Source organism: Lepidochelys kempii, chromosome 6 (genome assembly GCF_965140265.1).
Source record: "Lepidochelys kempii isolate rLepKem1 chromosome 6, rLepKem1.hap2, whole genome shotgun sequence".
Taxonomy (NCBI): Eukaryota; Metazoa; Chordata; order Testudines; family Cheloniidae; genus Lepidochelys; species Lepidochelys kempii.
In genome coordinates this window covers 114,450,823-114,475,120 of record NC_133261.1, presented here as the reverse complement: position 1 = coordinate 114,475,120, position 24,298 = coordinate 114,450,823, and the positions used below count along the sequence as shown (strand labels likewise).

The 24,298-nt window shown below is 40.4% G+C and overlaps 1 long non-coding RNA gene across 2 annotated transcripts; it reads left to right on the top strand.

Annotated features, from left to right (window-relative positions):
- Positions 1-351: 351 nt before the first annotated feature.
- LOC140913419 (uncharacterized) lies at positions 352-18,564 on the top strand. Of its 2 annotated transcripts, XR_012159581.1 has the most exons (3): positions 352-3,444; positions 3,773-3,840; positions 18,312-18,564. It is a non-coding gene; the product is annotated as an uncharacterized lncRNA (long non-coding RNA). The 2 variants fall into 2 exon arrangements; XR_012159582.1 differs by lacking the exon at positions 3,773-3,840.
- Positions 18,565-24,298: the final 5,734 nt, after the last annotated feature.

Here is a 24,298-nt window from a genome sequence, read left to right as displayed (position 1 = left end):
ATATGTTATCTAACCTTACAGTTAAAATGAAAATACCTCCCATTGCACTGTACGGCAATAACTATTTACCCCACATAAAGATATCCTGAGTTTAGAGGTAACTTTTTCCCCTGTGAAATCATATTTAACCAATAAAATTGATGATGTAAATGTTAAAATATTAGGCTACACTTGTAGATATGAAGAATTTTCAAATACTTTGACATATTGATTCATCTAATTTTTGGATATTCATAGCTGTGGATACTTAACTGTATCTGTCCTGAATTTCAGACTTCTAACTTATATTACTTTAATTTTTGAACAATCTAAATTGTGTTTTTGTTTCAGAATCCTCTGTTCCTGGCCATCATTAAATGGCTCTTCACTGGGTATGCATTCCATGACCTGTCATCTCTGCTATAAATGAAGCAAGCTACCATCGTAGGGAAGTTAGTTGGACCGCATAAGCATTGTACAGTCCTATAACTGTATATAGTCCACTGTACTGCATAGGAGGAATAAATGTGTTGAGCAAGAAGTATTCTGGAGTGTATTTTAATACTCTAACTTAAATTTAAGAACATTGTTAATATCTTTTTGCTCTGTACAGTTTCATAAGAACTTTCATGTTACCACAAACTGGATCAAAAGAGCACATCGAAGTAAATACTATGTTGCTAAACTAAATATATTGTAGTAGAACAGGTCGGAACTTAAAAACAAACATTTTAGTTGAATTTTTTACTTTTTTTTTGTCAAAATATCTCAGTGTATTCAACATTTTCCATGTGTGAATTTTTATTGCTACTGTGAAACCTCTGATTGGTCAGCTTAGTTGTATGGCGGGATTTTTTTCAAAGCTTAGATGCAATTTTTCTTTTAAAAATCAATTTTTAAATTTAAAAAAATATTTTTGATAATTCTGCAGAAAAATTAGACACCAAAAGCAGTACTGTTACAAAAATGTCACAGAAAATGCCTCTGAAATTTCTGCATAATTTCCACCCTTTTTTTGCCTCTATTCAAAAGATAACTTAGACATTAACTTGTAGTGACACAGTTCTGTTCAGAATAGAGAACATTTAATAGAACTAGTGGATTATCACGGTTCAGATGTTCATCCCCTTTGTTATAGGAGCAATTGCAAGATGCTACACTGAACAGGCTTATAAAATTAATAATTGTTTCCGTTAGAGAATAGTACTTAATGGTATTATCAAATAAGAAAATCTTCTTTTTCAAGGTGTACCCTGCATTATTCTCGCTTGTGGGCATTATAGGAGTTGGAAATTTTTAGAAAAGTGATGCCCACTAGGTGCCACAGGGATTTCATCTCACAGCACTGAGCATTTGGGACATGTTAGATAAGGCAGGTGTACCCCTGACTGCCCCTGTTCTTTTTGTTGAACCTCCGAGTCTGAGGGGGTGACTTTCAAAGGAACAGAGAGCAACTAGTTGCCTATCTCCCATTGGTAATTAATGCAAACTGGGCAGCCAACTGCCACTTATGCCTCTGAAAATCAGCTCTGCATTACCTCAGAATTCTGAGGAAAATAAGATGATGAGCTGTTAGTGTCAAATATATGCATTGCTCATCTTTGTGTTCATTGTCTCTGCAAACAAGATATATTTTATTTGGATACAAATTTGAATATCTACAAGCATTGTAGATGCAATACGCATTTAACTGACTTCTAACATTTTCCCCTCTTCCAACAAAATTATGTTTGTTAAAAGTAGCCATGTGTTATACATATTACATGGGATGGAACACTAGTAGCATTTGAGGGCAATCCAGTATCTTGGTGACTGACTTACTCAAAGTAAAAAGTAATATATTTTATTTGAATAAAAGCTTGGCTATATTAGAGGGGACTGTCAGGACCTAAATTATACAGTGACTTTCTGAGAAGATATATACTCAGCACATACACATCGAATATTAAATCTGTGGCATTACTGGTACTGCAGCTTACAAGCAACATTTCAGTCTCTTACATGTAGCATTCTGTTTAAGCACTGGAAGTAGGCATTACTGATCTAATAAAAGGCTTAAGTCATGAGTATGTTCTGATTGCATTTTAGCTGGTTCAAGGTATTTCAGTGGACTTAAACAGAGTACTACTTTTTCATTTGCTTTGCTTTGCTCTGCTCTGCCTATACTACCCATAAGGATTTTGATTAATGTAACCTCTGAAAATGTATGTGGGTTGGGTAAGTGGTGCTGCAACTGTCTCCCTTTAGTAACTGGCCCCAGCAAATGCAACAGCTTGTTACCTATTCACGGTTAAAGGAGTTTTTCATTTATTCAAAAATCATCTTCTTAATATTGAAAGTTCCAGGTTCATTTCCCTCTGATAACCATGACATCTCCATATGTGATACATATTTACTGTGATAACTTTGCATTTGAATAATTAGAGCTTGATAAATTCACTCACTAAGGCACATGAGAAACTTTGCCTGGAAAGTGTGGTGACCTAAATAATCTGTTTTTGCAGAATTTAAAGTTGTGTTTTTCTTCTAAAAACAAAACAAACAACAACCCTGCAACCTTAGCCCTCATGATTATAAAGATACATTCATTTCACTTTTGGACGGTTAAGTCAATTTGGTGTCATAGCTGAGTCTGCAGGCTGCTCCACTGCTATTTCTGGTAGTTTTGCCAAGCATTAGCAACTGAAATTAACACAACTTTACTAAAAGAAAAGGAGTACTTGTAGCACCTTAGAGACTAACCAATTTATTTGAGCATAAGCTTTCGTGAGCTACAGCTCACTTCATCGGATACATACTGTGGAAAGTGTAGAAGATCTTTTTATATACACACAAAGCATGAAAAAATACCTCCTCCCACCCCACTCTCCTGCTGGTAATAGCTTATCTAAAGTGATCACTCTCCTTACAATGTGTATGATAATCAAGGTGGGCCATTTCCAGCACAAATCCAGGTTCTCTCACACACACACCCCACACACACACAAACACACTCTCCTGCTGGTAATAGCTTCTCTAAAGTGACCACTCTCCTTACAATGTGTTTGATAATCAAGGTGGGCCATTTTGAGCACAAATCCAGGGTTTAACAAGAACGTCGGGGGGGGGGGGGTAGGAAAAAGCAAGGGGAGATAGTCACTCCCAGTCTCTATTCAAGCCTAAGTCATTATGCAAGGTAACCTAAGTTAATTCTATCCAATTTGCAAATGAATTCCAATTCAACAGTTTCTCGCTGGAGTCTGGATTTGAAGTTTTTTTTGTTGAAAAATTGCAACTTTCATGTCTGTAATTGCGTGACCAGAGAGATTGAAGTGTTCTCCGACTGGTTTATGAATGTTATAAATCTTGACATCTGATTTGTGTCCATTTATTCTTTTACATAGAGACTGTCCAGTTTGACCAATGTACATCGCAGAGGGGCATTGCTGGCACATGATGGCATATATCACATTGGTGGATGTGCAGGTGAACGAGCCTCTGATACTGTGGCTGATGTTATTAGGCCCTGTGATGGTGTCCCCTGAATAGATATGTGGGCACAGTTGGCAACGGGCTTTGTTGCAAGGATAGGTTCCTGGGTTAGTGGTTCTGTTGTGTGGTATGTGGTTGTTGGTGAGTATTTGCTTCAGGTTGGGGGGCTCTCCGTAGGCAAGGACTGGCCTGTCTCCCAAGATTTGTGAGAGTGTTGGGTCATCCTTCAGGATAGGTTGTAGATCCTTAATAATGCGTTGGAGGGGTTTTAGTTGGGGGCTGAAGGTGACGGCTAGTGGTGTTCTGTTATTTTCTTTGTTAGGCCTGTCCTGTAGTAGGTGACTTCTGGGAACTCTTTTGGCTCTATCAGTCTGTTTCTTCACTTCTCAGGTGGGTACTGTAGTTGTAAGAATGCTTGATAGAGATCTTGTAGGTGTCTGTCTCTGTCTGAGGGGTTGGAGCAAATGCGGTTGTATCGCAGAGCTTGGCTGTAGACAATGGATCGTGTGGTGTGGTCAGGGTGAAAGCTGGAGGCATGTAGGTAGGAATAGCGGTCAGTAGGTTTCCAGTATAGGGTGGTGTTTATGTGACCATTGTTTATTAGCACTGTAGTGTCCAGGAAGTGGATCTCTTGTGTGGACTGGACCAGGCTGAGGTTGATGGTGGGATGGAAATTGTTGAAATCATGGTGGAATTCCTCAAAGGCTTCTTTTCCATGGGTCCAGATGATGAAGATGTCATCAGTATAGCACAAGTAGGGTAGGGGCGTTAGGGGACGAGAGCTGAGGAAGCGTTGTTTGAAGTCCGCCATAAAAATGTTGGCATACTGTGGGGCCATGCGGGTACCCAAAGCAGTGCCGCTGAGTTGAAGGTATACATTGTCCCCAAATGTAAAATAGTTATGGGTAAGGACAAAGTCAAAGTTCAGCCACCAGGTTAGCCGTGACATTATCGGGGATAGTGTTCTTGACGGCTTGTAGTCCATCTTTGTGTGGAATGTTGGTGTAGAGGGCTTCTACATCCATAGTGGCCAGGATGGTGTTGTCAGGAAGATCACCGATGGATTGTAGTTTCCTCAGGAAGTCAGTGGTGTCTTGAAGGTAGCTGGGAGTGCTGGTAGCGTAGGGCCTGAGGAGGGAGTCTACATAGCCAGACAATCCTGCTGTCAGGGTGCCAATGCCTGAGATGATGGGGCGACCAGGATTTCCAGGTTTATGGATCTTGGGTAATAGATAGAATATCCCAGGTCGGGACTGGGAGTGGCTAAGTAATTATGCAAGGTAACCTATTTCCCCTTGTTTTTTCCTCCTCTCCCCCCCCCCCCCGACGTTCTTGTTAAACCCTGGATTTGTGCTGGAAATGGCCCACCTTGATTATCATACACATTGTAAGGAGAGTGATCACTTTAGACAAGCTATTACCAGCAGGAGAGTGGGGTGGGAGGAGGTATTTTTTCATGCTTTGTGTGTATATAAAAAGATCTACACTTTCCACAGTATGCATCCAATGAAGTGAGCTGTAGCTCACGAAAGCTTATGCTCAAATCAATTGGTTAGTCTCTAAGGTGCCACAAGTACTCCTTTTCTTTTTGCGAATACAGACTAACATGGCTGTTACTCTGAAACCTGTCACAACTTTACTGCTGCTGTTCTGTCCTCTGGGAAGCAGCAAAAGTGACAAAAATCACTATCTGTTGAAACTGGGGGAGGAGGGAGGAGATGATCTTCTGGTTGGTCACCTCAGGCAGAGCAGGGATTTGAGCCTAGGTCCCCCATGTGCCAGCTGCATGTCCTGACTACTATGTTTTTTCAGCTATTGTGGGATGGAACTCTACTGCAGGAGCTGTTCTACTTTGTATAAATTATTCATTGGGCCAGAGAAACAGATTCTATAACCCATTGGCTGGATCTGAAGGTAGGTTCAGATCCCTGTCCAAAGCAGTCAGAGCAAGGGCTTGAACCTGGGTCTCCCACGCCCAGGTTCAGTGTCAAAACAAATATTTTGAAAATTCTCATGGGATGGGAAAACTGTTTCCCACTTGCTTCCAATAAGTAGTAGACAGGCAGTTGTGGCTACTAGGGGATGGGCTACCTAAGCAGCTGAAGAGGCTTAGGTGCCTTATTCCAGGACAGCTGGAAGATGCCAACTTTAGGAAGCTGCCTCTCTGTGGACTACGCCTCTGTCATCTCCCTTCCCCTTTCTGCTGCATTTCACTCCTGACTTGTTTAGGTGGCTCCCTTCTCAGCTTGCTGGCTTCTGAGAATCTCTTCCTCTCCCTATGCATTATACTAGAAGCCCGAGTACCTAATTTAGGCCTGAAGATTTCACTATGAGCATGCTACCTCGGGGTAATGCATTGCAGTGCTGAGCAGACCAGTGACTAGGTACCTCTGAGGACCTGGATCTCCACTCTACAGGCCGTCAGCTCCCACTTCCTTCACCCCATCTCCCATTCAGGCGTATCAAGCTCTGCTGGGGGAGAAGGTAGCAGCAGAAGTGTTGTAAAGAGTGCAGGTTGGTTCCATACTCACTCTCCTGCTGTAGAGGGACTGGGGTTGAGTTGCCGCAAGAGCTGTGCTAGCACCTAGGCTCCTAAACTAGCTTTAGCAACAAGCCTTACGTCTGCGTCTTCCTAGCTGAGGACTGGTGCCATTTGTAAGGGTGTGCCTCAGAAAAAGAGGCTGCAGGATCCCGCTATCTCCTCCTGGGTGACCTAAAGCTTCTCTCTCCAGCTGTAACACTTCCTGGTCAGGGAAGGGTCTTCAATCCCCTCTTCACCTTCTGGAGTGCTGCTGCTGGAGGGGTGGGTAGGAGGCAGACGGCAAGCCTGAAGTAATATTCCTGCAATCCAGGGTCCTTCCCTCCACTTACCAGACTGGCCAGTAACCTCTAACTCAGACATCCAGTAAATCTTTCAAGTCTTGTCTGTAATGCCTTTCAACTGAGACTCAAAGATTCTATAAATGTTAATGTAGCATTGTGTAATACCCCCCAAAAGTACTGCCCTCTTTGAAAGATGGGGAAACTGTCTACATGGCTTTTGTAAAGGGAAATCATGCCATAAATGATTGCTTATTGGAGCAGCTAGTCCTGGAACCCGAAAGGGGAGAGGCAATGCTTGATTTAGTACAAAGTGAAGCACAGGATCTGGTCCAAGAGGTGAATATAGCTGAACTTCTTGGAAATAGCAATTATAATTAAATTTAACACCTTTATAAGGGGGAAATATCAAAGAAGCCTACCATAGTAGCATTTAACTTCACAAAAATGAGGAAGCTAGTTAAACAGGAATTAAAAGAAATAGTGTCAAAAGTGAAATGCCTAAAAGCTCCATGGAAACTTTTTAAAAACCACCATAATAGAAGCTCAAATTAAATGTATACCCTAAATTAAAAAAACATAATAATAGGACCACAAAAGCGTGAACATACCTAAACAACAAAATAAAAGAAGCAGTTAAAGGCACAAAGATATCCTTTAAAAATTGGAAGTCATAACTGACTGAGGAAAATAGAAAGGAGCATGAACTCTGGCAAATCACATGTATAAATGTAATTAGGCAGGCCAAAGAAGAGTTTTAAGAACAACTAACGAGACTCAAACTAACAGCAAAAAATGTTTTAAGTACATCATAAGCAGGAAGCCAACCAAACAATCCGTGGGGCCACTGGATGATCAGGATGCTAAAGCAGCACTCAAGGAAGATTAGGCCATTACAGAGAAGCTAAATTCATTTTTTTCGTTGGTCTTCAATGCAGAGGATCATAGAATCATAGAATATCAGGGTTGGAAGGGACTCCAGAAGGTCATCTAGTTCAACCCCCTGCTTGAAGCAGGACCAATTCTCAGTTAAATCATCCCAGCCAGGGCTTTGTCAAGCCTGACCTTAAAAACCTCTAAGGAAGGAGATTCTACCACCTCCCTAGGTAACACATTCCAGTGTTTCACCACCCTCTTAGTGAAAAAGTTTTTCCTAATATCCAATCTAAACCTCCCCCACTGCAACTTGAGACCATTACTCCTCGTTCTGTCATCTGCTACCATTGAGAACAGTCTAGAGCCATCCTCTTTGGAACCCCCTTTCAGGTAGTTGAAAGCAGCTATCAAATCCCCCCTCATTCTTCTCTTCTGCAGGCTAAACAATCCCAGCTCCCTCAGCCTCTCCTCATAAGTCATGTGTTCTAGACCCCTAATCATTTTTGTTGCCCTTCGCTGGACTCTCTCCAATTTATCCACATCCTTCTTGTAGTGTGGGGCCCAAAACTGGACACAGTACTCCAGATGAGGCCTCACCAATGTCGAATAGAGGGGAACAATCACGTCCCTCGCTCTGCTCGCTATGCCCCTACTTATACATCCCAAAATGCCATTGGCCTTCTTGGCAACAAGGGCACACTGCTGACTCATATCCAGCTTCTCGTCCACTGTCACCCCTAGGTCCTTTTCCGCAGAACTGCTGCCTAGCCATTCGGTTCCTAGTCTGTAGCTGTGCATTGGGTTCTTCCGTCCTAAGTGCAGGACTCTGCACTTATCCTTATTGAACCTCATCAGATTTCTTTTGGCCCAATCCTCCAATTTGTCTAGGTCCTTCTGTATCCTATCCCTCCCCTCCAGCGTATCTACCACTCCTCCCAGTTTAGTATCATCCGCAAATTTGCTGAGAGTGCAATCCACACCATCCTCCAGATCATTTATGAAGATACTGAACAAAACCGGCCCCAGGACCGACCCTTGGGGCACTCCACTTGATACCAGCTGCCAACTAGACATGGAGCCATTGATCACTATCAATGGATGTAAGGGAGAATCCCACACCTGAGCTATTCTTTTTAGGTGACACATCTGAGAAACTGTCCCAGGTTGAGGTGTCAATAGAGGAGGTTTGGGGAGAAATGTATATATTAAGCCGTAATAAATCACCACGACCAGATGGTATTCACCCAAGCGTTCTGAAAGAACTCAAATATGAAATTGCGGAACTACTAACTGGTATGTAACAAGGGTTCCAGAGCCAATCCTGCCGATTATGGGTAATAACACTTAACTTCAGTACCAGGCAAATTGGTTGAAATTATATTAAAGAACAGAATTATCAGATAGATGAATACGATTTGTTGGAAAGAGTCAACATCGGTTTTGCAAAGCGAAATCATGCCTCACCCGTCTACTAAATTATTTAGGGGGGGCAACAAACGGGTGAAGAAGGGTGAGCCAGTGGATGTAGTGTACTTGGACTTTCAGAAAGCCTTTGACAAGGACCCTCACCAAAGGCTCTTAAGCAAAGTATGCAGTCATAAGGAAGAAGAAGGAAGGTCTGCTCATGGATCAGTAACTGATTAAAGGACAGGAAATGAAGGGTAGGAATAAATGGTCATTTTTCACAATGGAGAGAGGTAAATAGTGGTGTTCCCCAGGGATCTGTACTGGGACCAGACCTGTTCAACATATTTATAAATTATCTGGAAAAAGGGTAAACAGGTGACAAAGTTTGCAGACTACATAAAATTACTGAGGATAGTTAAGTCTAAAGCAGACTGCTAGGAATTACAAAGGGATCTCACAAAAGGGGGGGGACTAGGCAACAAAATGGAAGATGAAATTCAATGTTGATAAATGCAAAGTAATAAAGCAAACATGATCCCAACTATACATATAAAATGATGGGGTCTAAATCAGTGACTCTCAACTTTTCAGACTACTGTATCTCTTTCAGGAGTCTGATTTGTCTTGTGTACCCCAAGTTTCATGTCACTTAAAAACTACTTGCTTACAAAATCAGACATAGACACAAAAGCGTCACAGTGTACTATTACTGAAAAATTGCTTACTTTCTCATTTTTCCATATAATTATAAAATAAATCAATTGAAATATACCTATTGTACTTACATTTGAGCATATAGTATATAGAGCAGTATAAACAAGTCATTGTATGAAATTTTACTTTGTATTCACTTCGCTGGTGCTTTTTATGTAGCCTGTTGTAAAACTAGGCAAATATCTAGATGAGCTGACGTACCCCCTGGAAGACCACTGCATGCCCCCAGGGCTACATGTACCCTGATTGATAACTACTGATCTAAATTAGCTGTTACCATTCAAGAAAGAGATTGTGGAATCATTGTGGCTAGTTGCCTGATAACATGTGCTCAATGAGCAGTAGCAATGTAACAAAAAAGTAACAATGTTAGGAACCATTAGGTAAAGGATAAATAATAAGACAGTAAATATGATAATGCCACTATATAAACCCATGGTGTGTACACACCTTGAATATTGTGTACAGTTCTGGTTGCCCCATCTCAAAAAAGGTATATTAACATTGGAAAAGATACAGAGAAGGGCAACCAAAATTATTAGGGGTATGAAAAAGCCTCCATATGAGGAGAGATTAAAAAGACTGGTATTGTTCAACTTGGAAAAGAGGCGACTAAGGGAGGATATGATAGAGGTCTGTAAAACGATGAATGGTGTGAAGAACATGCATAAGGAAGTGTTATTTACCTCTTCACATAACACAAGAACCAGGGGTCATTGAATGAAATTAATAGGCAGCAGGTTTAAAATAAACAAGGAAGTACTTCTTCACACAACACACATTCAACCAGTGGAACTCATTGCCAGCAGATGTTGTGAAGGCCAAAACTATAACTGGGAACAAAAAATAATTGGATAGGTTCATGGAGGATAGCTTCATCAATGGCTATTAGCTAAGAAGGTCGGGGATGCAACCACATGCTTTGGGTGCCCCTAGCCTCTGACTGCCAGAAACTGGGAGTGAGCAATGGGGTGAATCACTCAAAAATTGCCCTGTTCTGTTCATTCCCTTTGAAGCACTTGTCATTGGCCACTATCAGAAGACACAGTATGGGCTAGATGGAACATTGGTCTGACCCAGTATGGCCATGCTTATGAGCCAAAGAAACATTAGTCATGGGACCAACCTATGTAAGCTCCCTATAAATAACTAGCAATCTATGAAAAATGCCAGATGAACTTTCTTGTGTGTGTGTGCGGGGAGGATGAAGAAAATTGCAGGAAATGATCTAAACATACTAAAACAGTTTAATGAGCCTCTTTTTTGTGTGTATATATATGAATCATGACAGTAAACTGCTGATTAGATTAGGCTAGAAGTATACACTACTACACATGGTCACATTTTTGGTGTAATTTCATTTTTGTCTCTAAGGAAGGGAAACTATCAGGTGCCTGTCAGACAGAGGAGATTATGTATGATCTCATATCACCAGGTGGCTGAAATGAAGCTAAAAAAATATGAGGAAATCAACATGTGGAATCTCTATTGTTCCAGTCACGGAAATCTGTAAATCTACTAGGAAGGAAAGAGTAGTAAGATTGGAGATCCTCTTCTAAGCACTGAATATGTTGACTAAGAATTTGGCAGGTAAAAGAATAGCAAGAAATTGCAAGTTAATCCTTGTGTAGAAAACTTTTCATACCCTCGTGTTAGAGCTCTCAGCAATCAGTAGAAAGGAAAAAAGTGGTCTAGAGCAGGCAGTGTGGTTTTATAGTTTGAAAAGAGAACTCAGAACTAGAAATTCCTGGATTCTAATCCTTATTCTGCTGCAGATTTATTGTGCTACTTTAGGCAAGTCACTTAAGAGCAGTGTCTTCCTTCCCCCAACATATTTAAAATGAACTGACCACCATGGTGATGATGATTTGGAAACTTCAGTAAAGCTAAGTCATTTATTAGATATGGAAAATAAACATGTAATTTATTAGATATACAAGTTTCAATTGAACTAAAGGAATAGGTCAGCTAATTCTGAGATCCACAACCCCATTGTGGTAATCTCTATTAAAAATATTCATCTAACTGCTGTACTCTGTCTGTTTTTCCTTTCTTGTCATCTTTGGTTTACCAGCTGTGTGTTTGCATTTCCAATAGATGCTGTGTTTTTTCCTATAAGGGAAAAACACAACTGTTAATTAAAACAGTAATGGGGAAGCTAATGTAGTGTGTTAATATTTACAGCCTTAGAAATTTGGTTTCCTATCCACCCATTCCTTGTGTAAAGGGTCATTTAAGGTCCATCTTCCTTCAAGGCCCTATCCAACCTTACTTCAGTACAAGGCTATGTTTACACTGAAATGCTTCTGTTGACCTAGCACTGTCTACACGGGGACTTAGGTTGGCTTAACTACATCGCTCAGAGATGTGGATTTTTCACATCCTGAGCAATGTAGCTGGATCAATCTAATTTTCTAGTGTAGACTAGCCTTAATTCTCTATTTTCCTCTCTTTCTGCTGCCCTCTTCACCCCAATCAACATAACTGATGCTCCCTTTGTGAATTTCTCTCATTCTTGCCTTGAGGCCTTATTCTGGACCTCCCTATAGACCAGAACTCCCCTCTCTTGCTCTGGCTGACTTCCACCTTCTTCATCCATCCTGAAATCAAACTTCCTCAAAAACCTATAAATCCTAGTCCATCTTCACCTCCTTCATTTACTGAAAACAATGTGCACGTAAACAAAACTGAAAACTGTAACCCTTGGAACTAGCAAGATGTGCTTAATGTCACCATTTAATCATATTGTTTTTCACTATTTTCCTCCTGTGTTGCCTGCTTACTAAACCATAAGCTCTCCAGGTGAAGGTCATTGTCTTTGTAGCTATTTATAAAGCACCTACCATGGTTGGAGCTTAATACATAAGAGATGGAATCCAAATATGGCAGCAGTACAATTGTGATGGGAATCAGGATATGAAAAGTAAAGTATTAATGGATAAATGAGGGAATTAATTTTGGGCCTTATCCAATTAAATGGCTCTCACTGACTTCAGCTGGCATCAAATCAGATCCTTTATCCTCGGAGACAACCTCGTTTTCTTAATTTGTAGGCTGCCTACCATATAAACTGTGGGATTAGGTTAAAAGAACCAAAGCTGTATTGAATGGAAAACTTAAATTTCATATCTGCAAGAAAAGATGTACAGATGAATATATACATGTATAATTGAACATTAGTTCTTCCTAGTACCTGCCAAGTTATGTATATATTCAGAGTTCTTTCTCTCCTATAATGACTGGTACTGTTGCCAACACTCAAACCAGTACAAAGAATGCAGCACCCTGCGCTGTTCAGAGGTCAGGAATGTCATCATGGGCTGCACCAAACACACAGAACTTTCCCTCCTTTATAATCTCTCGGTGGTATTAAATCTAGTGTGTAACAGCACAATTGTTTCTGTGTTTCAGACACTGGACTATAATCCAACCAAATTAATTAGGCCAAAGGACCAGGCCCACAACAAAGGAGATGGTTTCTCTTAATAAACAATTATGCTAATACTCAGTACATGCAGAAAGGCCATGACACCTCTTTGAGGTATTTAGGATTAAAAAGGAAAGTTTACGGAAGTGTGGCAGTGGTTCTTTCTTCCTCTTAGCATATGCACAACATGCCTCAGGTGGCACATGACCAGGATTCATCACCAAATTTGGTCCACTAGTTGGATCATTATCTTCCCTGGCCTGGGCTGGGTACTGATGGGGAGTGCGATGTAAACTGTTTAATACACTGTTTATGTCAGTACAAGTGCCTGTTGCTACTAGAAAGAATCTGTTAAACCTGAATAACATTGAGCAGGCAGAAAATAGAAATAACATCCATTAGTAGTTTTTAATCATGGTCACCTTGGGGATTTCATGTTACTGTTGTGACAGACCCAGACCAGTGGGATACAGGAGTCTGGATGAAGGCAAATATATTGGCCACTGGATGAACAGTTTTCTGTTCCCTGAGTGACCAGAGCAGGGGTTGCCCTAGAGCAATCAGGAACCTGCCAGAACCAATTAAGACAGGCAAGCTAATAAAGACACCAGGAGCCAATTAAGAACTTTCTAGATTCAATTATGGCAGGCAGGCTCATCAGGACACCTGGTTTAAAAAGGAGCTCCCATCAGTTAGTAAGGGGGGTGTGCCAGGAGTAGGAAGTGAGAAGGTATGCTGTTGGAGGAGTGAAGAGTTTAAGTGTGATCAGGCTTCAGGATGAAGCTCTTGCAGTGAGGATAAAGAAGGTGCTGGGGGGAGGGCAATGGGGAAGTAGCCCAGGGAGTTGTAGCTGTCATGCAGCTGATACAGGGAACATTGTGGATAGCTGCTATCCACAGGGCCCTGGGCTGGAACCTGGTGTAGAGGGTGGGCCTTGGTTCCCCCCCCTTCCCCCAACTCCTGATTGGACACAGCAGGAGTTGAAGCTGGTCTTTGAGAAACACCAGAAGGGAAGGCCTAAACTGGAAAGGGATATGACCTGTCCCCGACCCACTAGGTGGGACACAGAGACTGCGGGGATTGTTCTCTGTTTCCTGCATGCTGGCCAGTGATGAGGTTAGCTGAGTGGGCGGCAGGTTTGAGCCACTAGTAAGAGTGGCCAAAGTGAGGTCTGCCATGAATCTCTGAGGCAAGCAAATCCGCCAATAAGCACAGGACCCACTGAGGTAGAGGAGGAACTTTGTCACACTGTGCATTTAACTATTCTGCTTCTCAAATGGATGTGCTCTTCAGCTGTTTAACATCCATATCATTGTAGTGGTTCAACCATATCATAATACAGAAAATAGCTGGAGTTCCCGCACAGCTAACAAGTTATGCTATGGGAAATAATACTGGTGATTCTGTAGGTGGCACTATTCCCTCTGGGCTCGCACATAACCAATATCCCTGCACGGTATTGTACGGCTAGAACTGCTTGTCTTTCTCATGAGACGTAAAACCAAGTTCCTGACCTGTGAGACTTGCTGCAGAAGCTGTATAGTTAACATCGGCATACTGGGTGAATTCTGTTTGGGATAATTACATTCTGCCCATGTGCCTTCTTCATGCAGTGTCAATTGGATATAGTAGCCTTCATTTCATGTTCTAAACTGTTGTGTATAGTGTTTTGTGCTAATGCTAAAAGAGTTGCTGCAAGTAAGAGGTGAATTCTTGAATATAGGTAGAAATCCTGTGGCATATTTCAGGATGGAAAACACTATATAAACAATAGACTAAATGACGAGTACAGACAAATCCTGCTATGTACTATAGAATTATTGGGGGAGGAACAAGTAACAAGCTAGATTAGAATATGACTGGGTATTGGGTGCATGCCCAAGAATATCAAGCAAGATAACAATAAACCTGTATCTGAAATATTTCTACTTTAATAAAGATAGCTCTGTATCTTGAGGACATCTGAAGTATTCTAAAACAATTATACAATATGCTGTTTATGGATGGGTTCTGCTTGTGATGCCTATTACCTATAATACTACCATATAATTTAGTTTATTGCACCCAAAATATCCTTATTAAATCTCTCCAGTAGTTTGAGATTAGAAATAGTTTTCTTATATTACTCTAGCAGCAAAATTGTATTTCACAGTATTGCCTACAATATGGCTTGACAAATGGTCTCCTAGCCTCCTTTTTTTAACTTCAAGATCTCCTGTTTAGATAAACTGGAGAGATTTAAAGTAAACAGTGCATTCCATTCAGTAACTCAATTGAGAACTGGAGGCACATCCATTTTAATAAAGGATTCTGCTCTATTTCAATAAAAATTGGAATGTAAACATTCTTTTCAGCAAATTTCTGAAGTTAAATCTTGCTGTATAATACAACAAGAAAAGGAGTCTATCCAAAAAAAAGGTACCCGTTCTAGTTAGTACTATCCAGTCACCTCTCCTTTCCAACACAGACTACTCCTTCAGTTACTCACCCTTGGGCCCAAAGAGACGTAAATGGAAAGTGAGAAAATAATTGTATGGAACTTTCAAAAGCTGATTGGAGGGCGGAGAAAGAAGATCCACATTACTTTGATTTGTGTTGCGGTTTCACACCCCTTCCCGTATCATGTAGGAATAATGTTCTTGGCATTGGAAGATGCACACAATAAATGGACTTTAGGGGGAAATCCAATGTTTCATATAGTAGTCCTTTTACTAGTTTTTATCAGACTTGTCCGCATTATATCATATGGGGTACCCTCTTGGAAGAAATCAGCTTAAAAATTGATTCTGTAATTCAGTCTGCAGATGCATTTTCCAAAGTTCTTCAGTCATTCTTATGGCTTTTTGCTGAACCCTCTCCATTTTTCCAGTAATGGTTTCACCAATGCCACAGGCAGGGGTAATTAACCTTCCTATCGCTACTTGATATTCCCATTTATACATCTGAGGATCATATTAGACATTTTGACTATAGCATCACACCACAAATAAAGCCTGCTCTATAGAAATATAGATATGAAATATAGGATGATGCACTAATTACCACCAGTTTCAGAGTAACAGCTGTGTTAGTCTGTATTCGCAAAAAGAAAAGGAGTACTTGTGGCACCTTAGAGACTAACCAATTTATTTGAGCATAAGCTTTCGTAAGCTACAGCTCACTTCATTGAATGCATACTGTGGAAAGTGTAGAAGATCTTTTATACACACAAAGCATGAAAAAATACCTCCCCCCATCCCAATCTCCTGCTGGCAATAGCTTATCTAAAGTGATCACTCTCCTTACAATGACAGGTTTCAGAGTAACAGCCGTGTTAGTCTGTATTCGCAAAAAGAAAAGGAGGACTTGTGGCACCTTAGAGACTAACCAATTTATTAGAGCATAAGCTTTCGTGAGCTACAGCTCACTTCTTCAGATGCATCTGAAGAAGTGAGCTGTAGCTCACGAAAGCTTATGCTCTAATAAATTGGTTAGTCTCTAAGGTGCCACAAGTCCTCCTTTTCTTTCTCCTTACAATGAGTATGATAATCAAGGTGGGCCATTTCCAGCACAAATCCAGGGTTTAACAAGAACGTTTGAGGGGGAGGGGGTAGGAAAAAACAAGGGGAAATAGGTTACCTTGCATAATGACTTAGCCACTCCCAGTCTCTATTCAAGCCTAAGTTACTTGTATCCAATTTGCAAATGAATAGAAACGGTTGAATTGGAATTCATTTGCAAATTGGATACAATTAACTTAGCCACTCCCAGTCTCTATTCAAGCCTAAGTTATTATGCAAGGTAACAAGGTAACCTATTTCCCCTTGTTTTTTCCTCCCCCCCCCCCCCCCCACGTTCTTGTTAAACCCTGGATTTGTGCTGGAAATGGCCCACCTTGATTATCATGCACATTGTAAGGAGAGTGATCACTTTAGATAAGCTCTTGCCAGCAGGAGAGTGGGGTGGGGGGAGGTATTTTTTCATGCTTTATGTGTATAAAAGATCTTCTACACAGTATGCATCCGATGAAGTGAGCTGTAGCTCACGAAAGCTTATGCTCAAATCAATTGGTTAGTCTCTAAGGTGCCACAAGTACTCTTTTTCTAATCACCACCAGTAACTTGCAGCTCTCATTAATGTTTGAACAGTTTCAGTATTTTCAGTTCTTCTATATGGAGTACCATTCTTTATATGATTTATACAAATAATAATGAGACAATCCTCAAACAACCCTAAGTTAGAAACCCTGAATATTTTTATTTGTATTATGGAAGGGATGTTATGGTAATAGACAGGCATTGCAGATACCTTTACAAAAAATTAAAGTCAGTTTTCTGCTGGTTAGATAATCCTACCATTGCTGCTCTTTTATCCGAATTCACCATTTAGAATTAAACACTTTTCTGCATTCTGTGTTCTAGAGACTGAGATTCCTAGTGAGTTGGGTAGCTAAATATAAGAAGCACCCATGCCCTTTCTCACACTTCTCACTTCAGCATTCTCTTGTCAGTCACACAAAGCTCTGAAAAGTGATCACTCAGGCTTTTAAAATACATGTCACAAACGTGTTTCTGTCTTATAGAGCTACAGGTTACATGTAGCCTTAACTTGCGTCAAATCTTTATGGCATTTTATATAAACAACAGGAGACACTATTGTATTGTTTCTTTTTCAAAGATACATCTCTTTCACTTGCATACTACTTTGTAAAAGACTGATTTATGTCTCTTATAGTGCATTCCTAATTATATGGAGCTTTTATATAACTGGAGTTTGGAAAGAAAGTATAAACAACATAGTAGCATAAATGCAAGTGTAATGCCGACAGACCCCCCCTCGTCGGCGGGTGAGATCAACATAGTAGCATAAATGCAAGTGTAATGCCGACAGACCCCTGTCGTCGGCGGGTGGGGCCTTCTGGAGCTTAGTGCATGAACCTCTATTGCATGAGCTAAAAGCCAAATGCTTGTTAGCTAAGGCTTTAGAGCAAACTCATTAATTTCTCTCTAAGTGGTCTTGGTGCCACTAGATGGGACAGAACACCACACCCAGAAGGTGTGTGGGTTACAAAAGGAGCACTCATTTTAATTGATGTATAATCTCTTCTTTCTCCCACTATATACATATTCTTCCACTCTTCTATGTGTGTGTCTCTCCCTTCCTACCTCTTCTGTTTATAACCTTGTCTCACTTTGAAAGTCAATTTGGATTAAGATAGGATGTGAATTTAAAGCACAGTAGCTATTCCAGAATGACTCCATGTGTAGACAAGCCCGCATCCAGCATTAATTATCAGGAAGGAAAACAGTTGTTTGTGAACTTCAGATGAATAAAATAGGACGTCCCCTCTTAAATTAAGGGTTGATGCTGGGTGTCTATAAAAAAGTGGTAGATTTAGCTACAATTTGTTAGCAGTATGTCGAAAGAACTCATATGAATACTGTAGGATTTTATTCGAGACCTTTGAGAAAATGTATGTATCTGAAGCAGTTGGAAACAGTAAAGGGGAGTAGAGAAGTACCTGACTTCCCTGATAGATGTTTGAGTTCATTGAAAACAACCCTATGACTTGTTACATCAAATGCAACAATAGATCAAATACTAAAAAGAAAACCTTATTTTTTGTTTCTGAAATAAGGGAAAAGAATGTACCCCACACAAAATGGTACCTTGGGAAGAACAGAACTAAATGTCAATGAATGGATTGTCCTCTAAATCTCTCCTCTACCCCACATCTTCAGCTAATATTCCACAGCTAATGCTTAGCTATGCTTGTATGCTCCCTCTGCTACTCTCATGATTACAACTGAAGAAAAGAAAACCCAAGACATTAATGTGACAGCTGACATGGTTATATGCCTAAATATGTAAAAATAAAAAACCTCTCCTTTCTTGTTTTTGTCTTCTCCAGTCTTTCTGATGTGTTTACTTGTTGCATCATTCTAAATTACAGTGGAGCAGAACTGGATTTTTTTATGTATGGGGAAACCCCCCCCCCCACACACACAATGGCATTTAATCTTTAGTACAAGCTGACACGTTCATACCAAGCAGCTACTGCATAAAAGAGCAATGTGACCATCAGTCTAAGGATCCTAGAAGACTGCATATCACCAGATCCACACTCAACCCAGCAGATTCTCTACTGCTTACGTGCACATTTGCAGCATTGTGTGCATAGGATTAACCCTACAACTGATGTTATTGTTAATAGAAATGGCATCTCTAATCCACTATGCACAGGGCTGAAAATGTGACGTCAGGCATTCAAACCTCTAGTGAGAATATGCAGCAATAATGCATACAAATCATATGGCTTCATTCCTGCTCTGACACTTATTTTCAGAATTTAACATTGACTGAGTTATATACTGTGTAAACTTTAGAATATCAGCCAGCTGTTTCTGTAATATAAAGTAAGACTTTTCTCCTGTTCATTTATTGCAGAGATTGTGTACAGAATGAACAATTGAATGTTCCCATTTTACATGATTTATGATTTATCTCCCTTTGAGCTAGTTTGCTGGTGATCCAAATATATACTCTGTTTATGAATTTGAGCAGTTCAGCACATGATTATTGACCAGTACATAGTCTTGTCATTTTTGCAGTCTCTGAAATTCAGCTTGATTCTGTGTGAGATTACTGGGACTATCATAGAAGAAAGGGTTTGTTTTAATTTGTCTAACATACAGACTCTTGTGTGCAAAGTATTGTCTAAAATTATTTCACAATTGCTGCTGTGCAACTTTCCTGGAGATTCATAGTCTTCCTTTGTTGACATCATCTGTTACAGTACACTGCACCTGCAACAGACTGCTTAACAAGGTTATTATTACCTACATGACTCAGTTGTTATAATTGCTTACCTACTTGTGGCCAATTTTCACAGCATTACAATAAGAGAAAGAAATGTGACTTTCCAGAGGAAAATACTTCATATTAAGTGAGACGTACATGTGGTTCTTTAGAAGGGATGCACAAAAAAACTTTACACAAAATAAAGGCTTACAACAAATAGCTTTCCAGACCCAATTTTTGGGGAGTGTGGTTGGTCTGTTAATGTCTGAACTCTGTGAATGTTCCTTCACAAGGAGAGGAACAATCACTGTTTAAAGGACTAGCAAGTGAGCAGAGACAAAATGGTAAATTACCAGGAAAAGGAAACCCTCCATTTCCCTTCAAAACCAGCAGCCACATTTTAGGCCCTTTTTCACACCAGATACATTTTATAAGCAGTTTGTTAATGACTATGCCTGGTATAGTATATGGCATAATCTGGAAAAAAGTGTTCTCATAAATTAATCCTTTAAAGCTGTTTTACTTAATAATAAAGGGAAGAAACAGCAATGTTTATGCTAACAATACTAGCCAGCACCAGGCGGAAAAGTTAGAAACACTGATTCCCAGTTCTTCCATATCTAGTCTAGTGAAAGCCTATGATAGCTCTCGATGTAAGAAAACCCTGCCTGCACCTTTATAAATAAACAGCAACCTACCCATACAGCACTATACATGCCATGAAATAAGACATTTGTGCAAGTGTTAGTTTTGTCTCACTGAAGCTATAAATTTGTTCCTGCCAGCATCCAGAAGCCAGGCTTTCTTTAGTCCCAGAATCAAACGAATGATGCTTTAGTTAGCAGAAGTAAATAAAAAATCAGGCTTCTGGCAACTTAGTTGGAAGAGTCAGCTCTTCCACCAGCTTACTTGGGCAAAATAGCAGGATGGATAAAAATTATTTTTCCAAACAAAATAATGTATTAAATTTAAATACATTTTTCTTTTAAACAATAACCTGTTTAAAATTAAATTTGAAATAACATATATAAAGGCCTAAATTTATTATAATTAAAATAGTTTGAATAAATATAAAATGCATAGATAATGAGCCCTCCTTACATTTTAATAAGTTAAAGCATGCTGCTTTTTAATTCAAATCCCTGATCCAATGACTATTCAAACATTTATAAACAGTGGAACAGCTTCAACAGAAGAGATTGAGCCAGTCCTACATCACAAGATCCTTTAGCCCAGTAGCTAGGTCACTCTCTTGTGATGTGGGAAAGCCATATTCAAATCCCTTCTCCACATCAGGTAAAGGGGGGGGGAACTGAATCAAGCTTTCATGTTAGCTAGCAGTGGCAGAGAATATTTTGTTCATTTGAACTGGTTCATTCGAAGCTGAGAAACCAATTGGTTGGGAGTTGAAAAAGCAGGAAAGTTTGTTTTCCTCTTCCAATCTATGAATAAAAACCAGGTAGGAGAGCATGAGATCTACTAATTCTAAAAACTTGAAGGAGATGGGGCCAGATTTTCAAAGATAATTAAGATATTTGAAATCAATGGGAGTTAGGTTCAGAACCTAATTAGGTGCTTTTAAAAATCCCACAAGGCTCCTAAGGACATCTTTAGGTGCCTAAATACTTCTGAAAATCTGGCCCATGGTGACCAGAAACTACCCATTAATTCACCAACTACAGATAATGTGTCCTTATTTTTAAATGCAAAACATATTTTGAGAAACTTACTTTTTCTCTTTCCATGTCCAGTATATTTAAGATTATTTTATGTAAAAAAAATAAAATGTAAAATGCTGTTTTCATGCATTTTTAATTTTAATTCCAATTTCCATTCAAATGCAGTTTGACACAAATTGAGTGAATCATCATGTAAATATATCACTCACTTTCTAAAATAAAAATGGAAAAATTAAGAATCTGAATAAATATTAAGATATATAATTGCTTAAATAAGTGTGTGTGTGTCTATGTAGATATAGAAAAAAATTCTGGTTAGCAAAAAATACCAAATTTAGTTTAAGGGCTATATTTAAAACTTTTATTTTCAACAACCAGTTACACCAACCAATGAGAACAAACCTTTCTTCAGGAAAATAATTGAAAAGTACACATAGAAAACAAGATTAAAATCAATTATTTAAATCAATTCACCATGGAAATAGGCTATCAACTCTCACAGAAAAAGGTGTTGCCCAAGTTTCTTCTTTTCCTTTGGTTTATATCCTCCACCCATTGGAAAATAGAAGTCCTAGCCCTTGCATCAAGGAACTCAAGTTTTATAATAAACAATACTACGCAGACAGATTTCTTGGAAAGTAATGGGAAAACAATTACTAAAAAAAACAAACCCTAACACCTACTTTTGTTAGTGAGACAAGGTGGGCAACGTAATATAATCTATTGGACCAACTTCTGTTCATGAGAGAGGCAAACTTTCAAGCTTATGCAGAGCTCTTCTTCAGGGTGTTGATGACAGACTAAATGGAAGACTATTTTGCATTCTACTAAAATGTAATCCAGTGGTTCCCAAACTTGTTCTGCTGCTTGTGCAGGGAAAGCCCCTCGTGGGCTGGGGCCGGTTTGTTTACCTGCCGTGTCCACAGGTTCAGCCGATCGCAGCTCCCAGTGGCCGTGGTTCACTGCTCCAGGCAAATGGAAGCTGCTGGAAGCGGCACGGGCTGAGGGACGTAGAAAATGGCTCAAGAGAATACAACCCAAAGCACGGCAAACTTTAAACAGCAAAATTATAGCCACAGCACAAATCTTATTTAAAACAGACGTAAATTAAACCTGCAAAAAGTCTGATTTAGATTTCAGTGCATTTCTGTAGCTAGCAATAATTAATTGCCTTTTCTGGTTATTAATTTAGTGTGAGTGTATCCATCTCGTGAAACCTCTTGTTTCAGCAGTTCTAGCAAGAATAATATTTTTTTGCACTGAGAAAGGAAGAGGAACAGAACTTCCTTTAGTTGTGGGGCTAGATGTGAAAACAGAAACTACAATCACACAAAAATCAAGCAGTTTTCCACATAAACACAGTCCCTTCTTTTCTAGCAATGCACCTGGAAACAAAGAGGCTAGGATTCTCCATCTCTGCCCTCATTACTGCCTACGTCCCCTCCCACATCCTACTCTCTACCCTAACTATTCTCATGACTCACTCATGACTTTGTGACTTATTTCATACAACCTCACATACTTTGGGCAACCACACACACAATGCAGCCAAGCTATGTATGTAGGACCTGAACCACTAAGGGCCTTAGACACTGCACCGCTTCACATCACACCACCTAATTTTTAGGGGCCTAGAAACTCTCAGGAGCAACGTTGTGACTCACAAAGCAAAGTAAGGCACATAGGTTTCCTATACAATGAATGGGGAGAGAGAAGAGCCGAAGCATATGATCCACACAAGCCAATATGCTCGACAGGGAGTTGCCAAAACTAGCCAATGGGAGATGCCAACAACAATAGGTGTGTGTGGTAAGCCTCACAAATCTCTCAGAGACAGGCACTTATCTCTGCTAGTGATCCATGAACAGGAACCAGCCACCTGAAGTCAGGGGGGCTTAAATGCCCTATGCCACGTGTGAACATGAGTTTGGCACCTGTCTTGCTGCACACAAAACAGCTGGAGGTGATGGTGCCAATGCCCACCTTATAACTTTTAGCACAGTATTTAAATAACTCTTGGGAGGTGGGAAACCCCAGTTCAATTCCCCCCTCTGTCAGAGGGGGAGGGAAAAAAACTGATACTTCTATGCCAATGCACAATGCAAAATTTACACAGAATAAATGTTTCCTGCAGAATTTTATTTTTTCCCACAGCATTTGTGATTTCCTCCCAACACTCCTATCTGCACCTGGCATGGATGGCTGGGGCTCCCACAGACAGCAGGAGCCTCAGCCAAGCAGGACTGACTGCAGAGCCCGAGGCACGTGGGGCTATCAGCAGGACCCCCAGCCGCCTGGGGCTGACAGCAGAAGTGTGATTATGTTGTATTTTGACAAATAAAATATGCAGAATTTTAAAATATTGTGCACAGAATTTTTAATTTTTTGGCACAGAAGTCCCCAGGAGTAATTTGAATAGGGTCTCCTATCTCTCAGGAGAGCTCTCTAATCACTAAGCTCTGGGATATTCTGATCTGGGGCTCCCTCAATCTCTCCTGATGAAACTGTTCACTGGGGCTAAATAACGAAAGAACAATTGGAGAAGGGGGACTGGCTGAAGGGTCTCCCACCTCCCATGTAGGAACCCCAACCACTGAACTACAGAGTAATTCTTGCACTTGTTCTCTCTCTGGCCCCATAGCTATTTAAATATTTATCCAGAGAGAAACAGTTTAAAGAGGAGAGACTGAGGGAACCCTCTACTACCTCCAGCTCAGTGGTTAAAGCACCCTCCTGAAAGGTGTGGGAGACCCCTATTCAAATCCTTCTTCCTCCTCTCAGAGAGAGGTGAAAATTGAACCTGGGTCACCCACATCCCCAGTAAGTGCACTAACCAGGAGGCCAGAACTTATAAGACCACCATGTCATCCAGACAGCTTTTGAATGGGACTTGACCTAGTAGGCATGCTCGGAAGCCACCTACCAAATCAGGCCCTGCATGTGACTTAGGTGGACTAATGCCTGCTTTTCCATTTGTGACTAGTTCTGGGATTTGGCAGGGGATAAGCACCCACGTGCCTAGAGCAGAACGTCCCTCGGCCCGCGCTGCTTCCCGCAGCTCCCATTGGCCTGGAGCAGCAAACCACAGCCACTGGGAGCCGCAATCAGCCGAACCTGCGGATGCAGCAGGTAAACAAACCGGCCC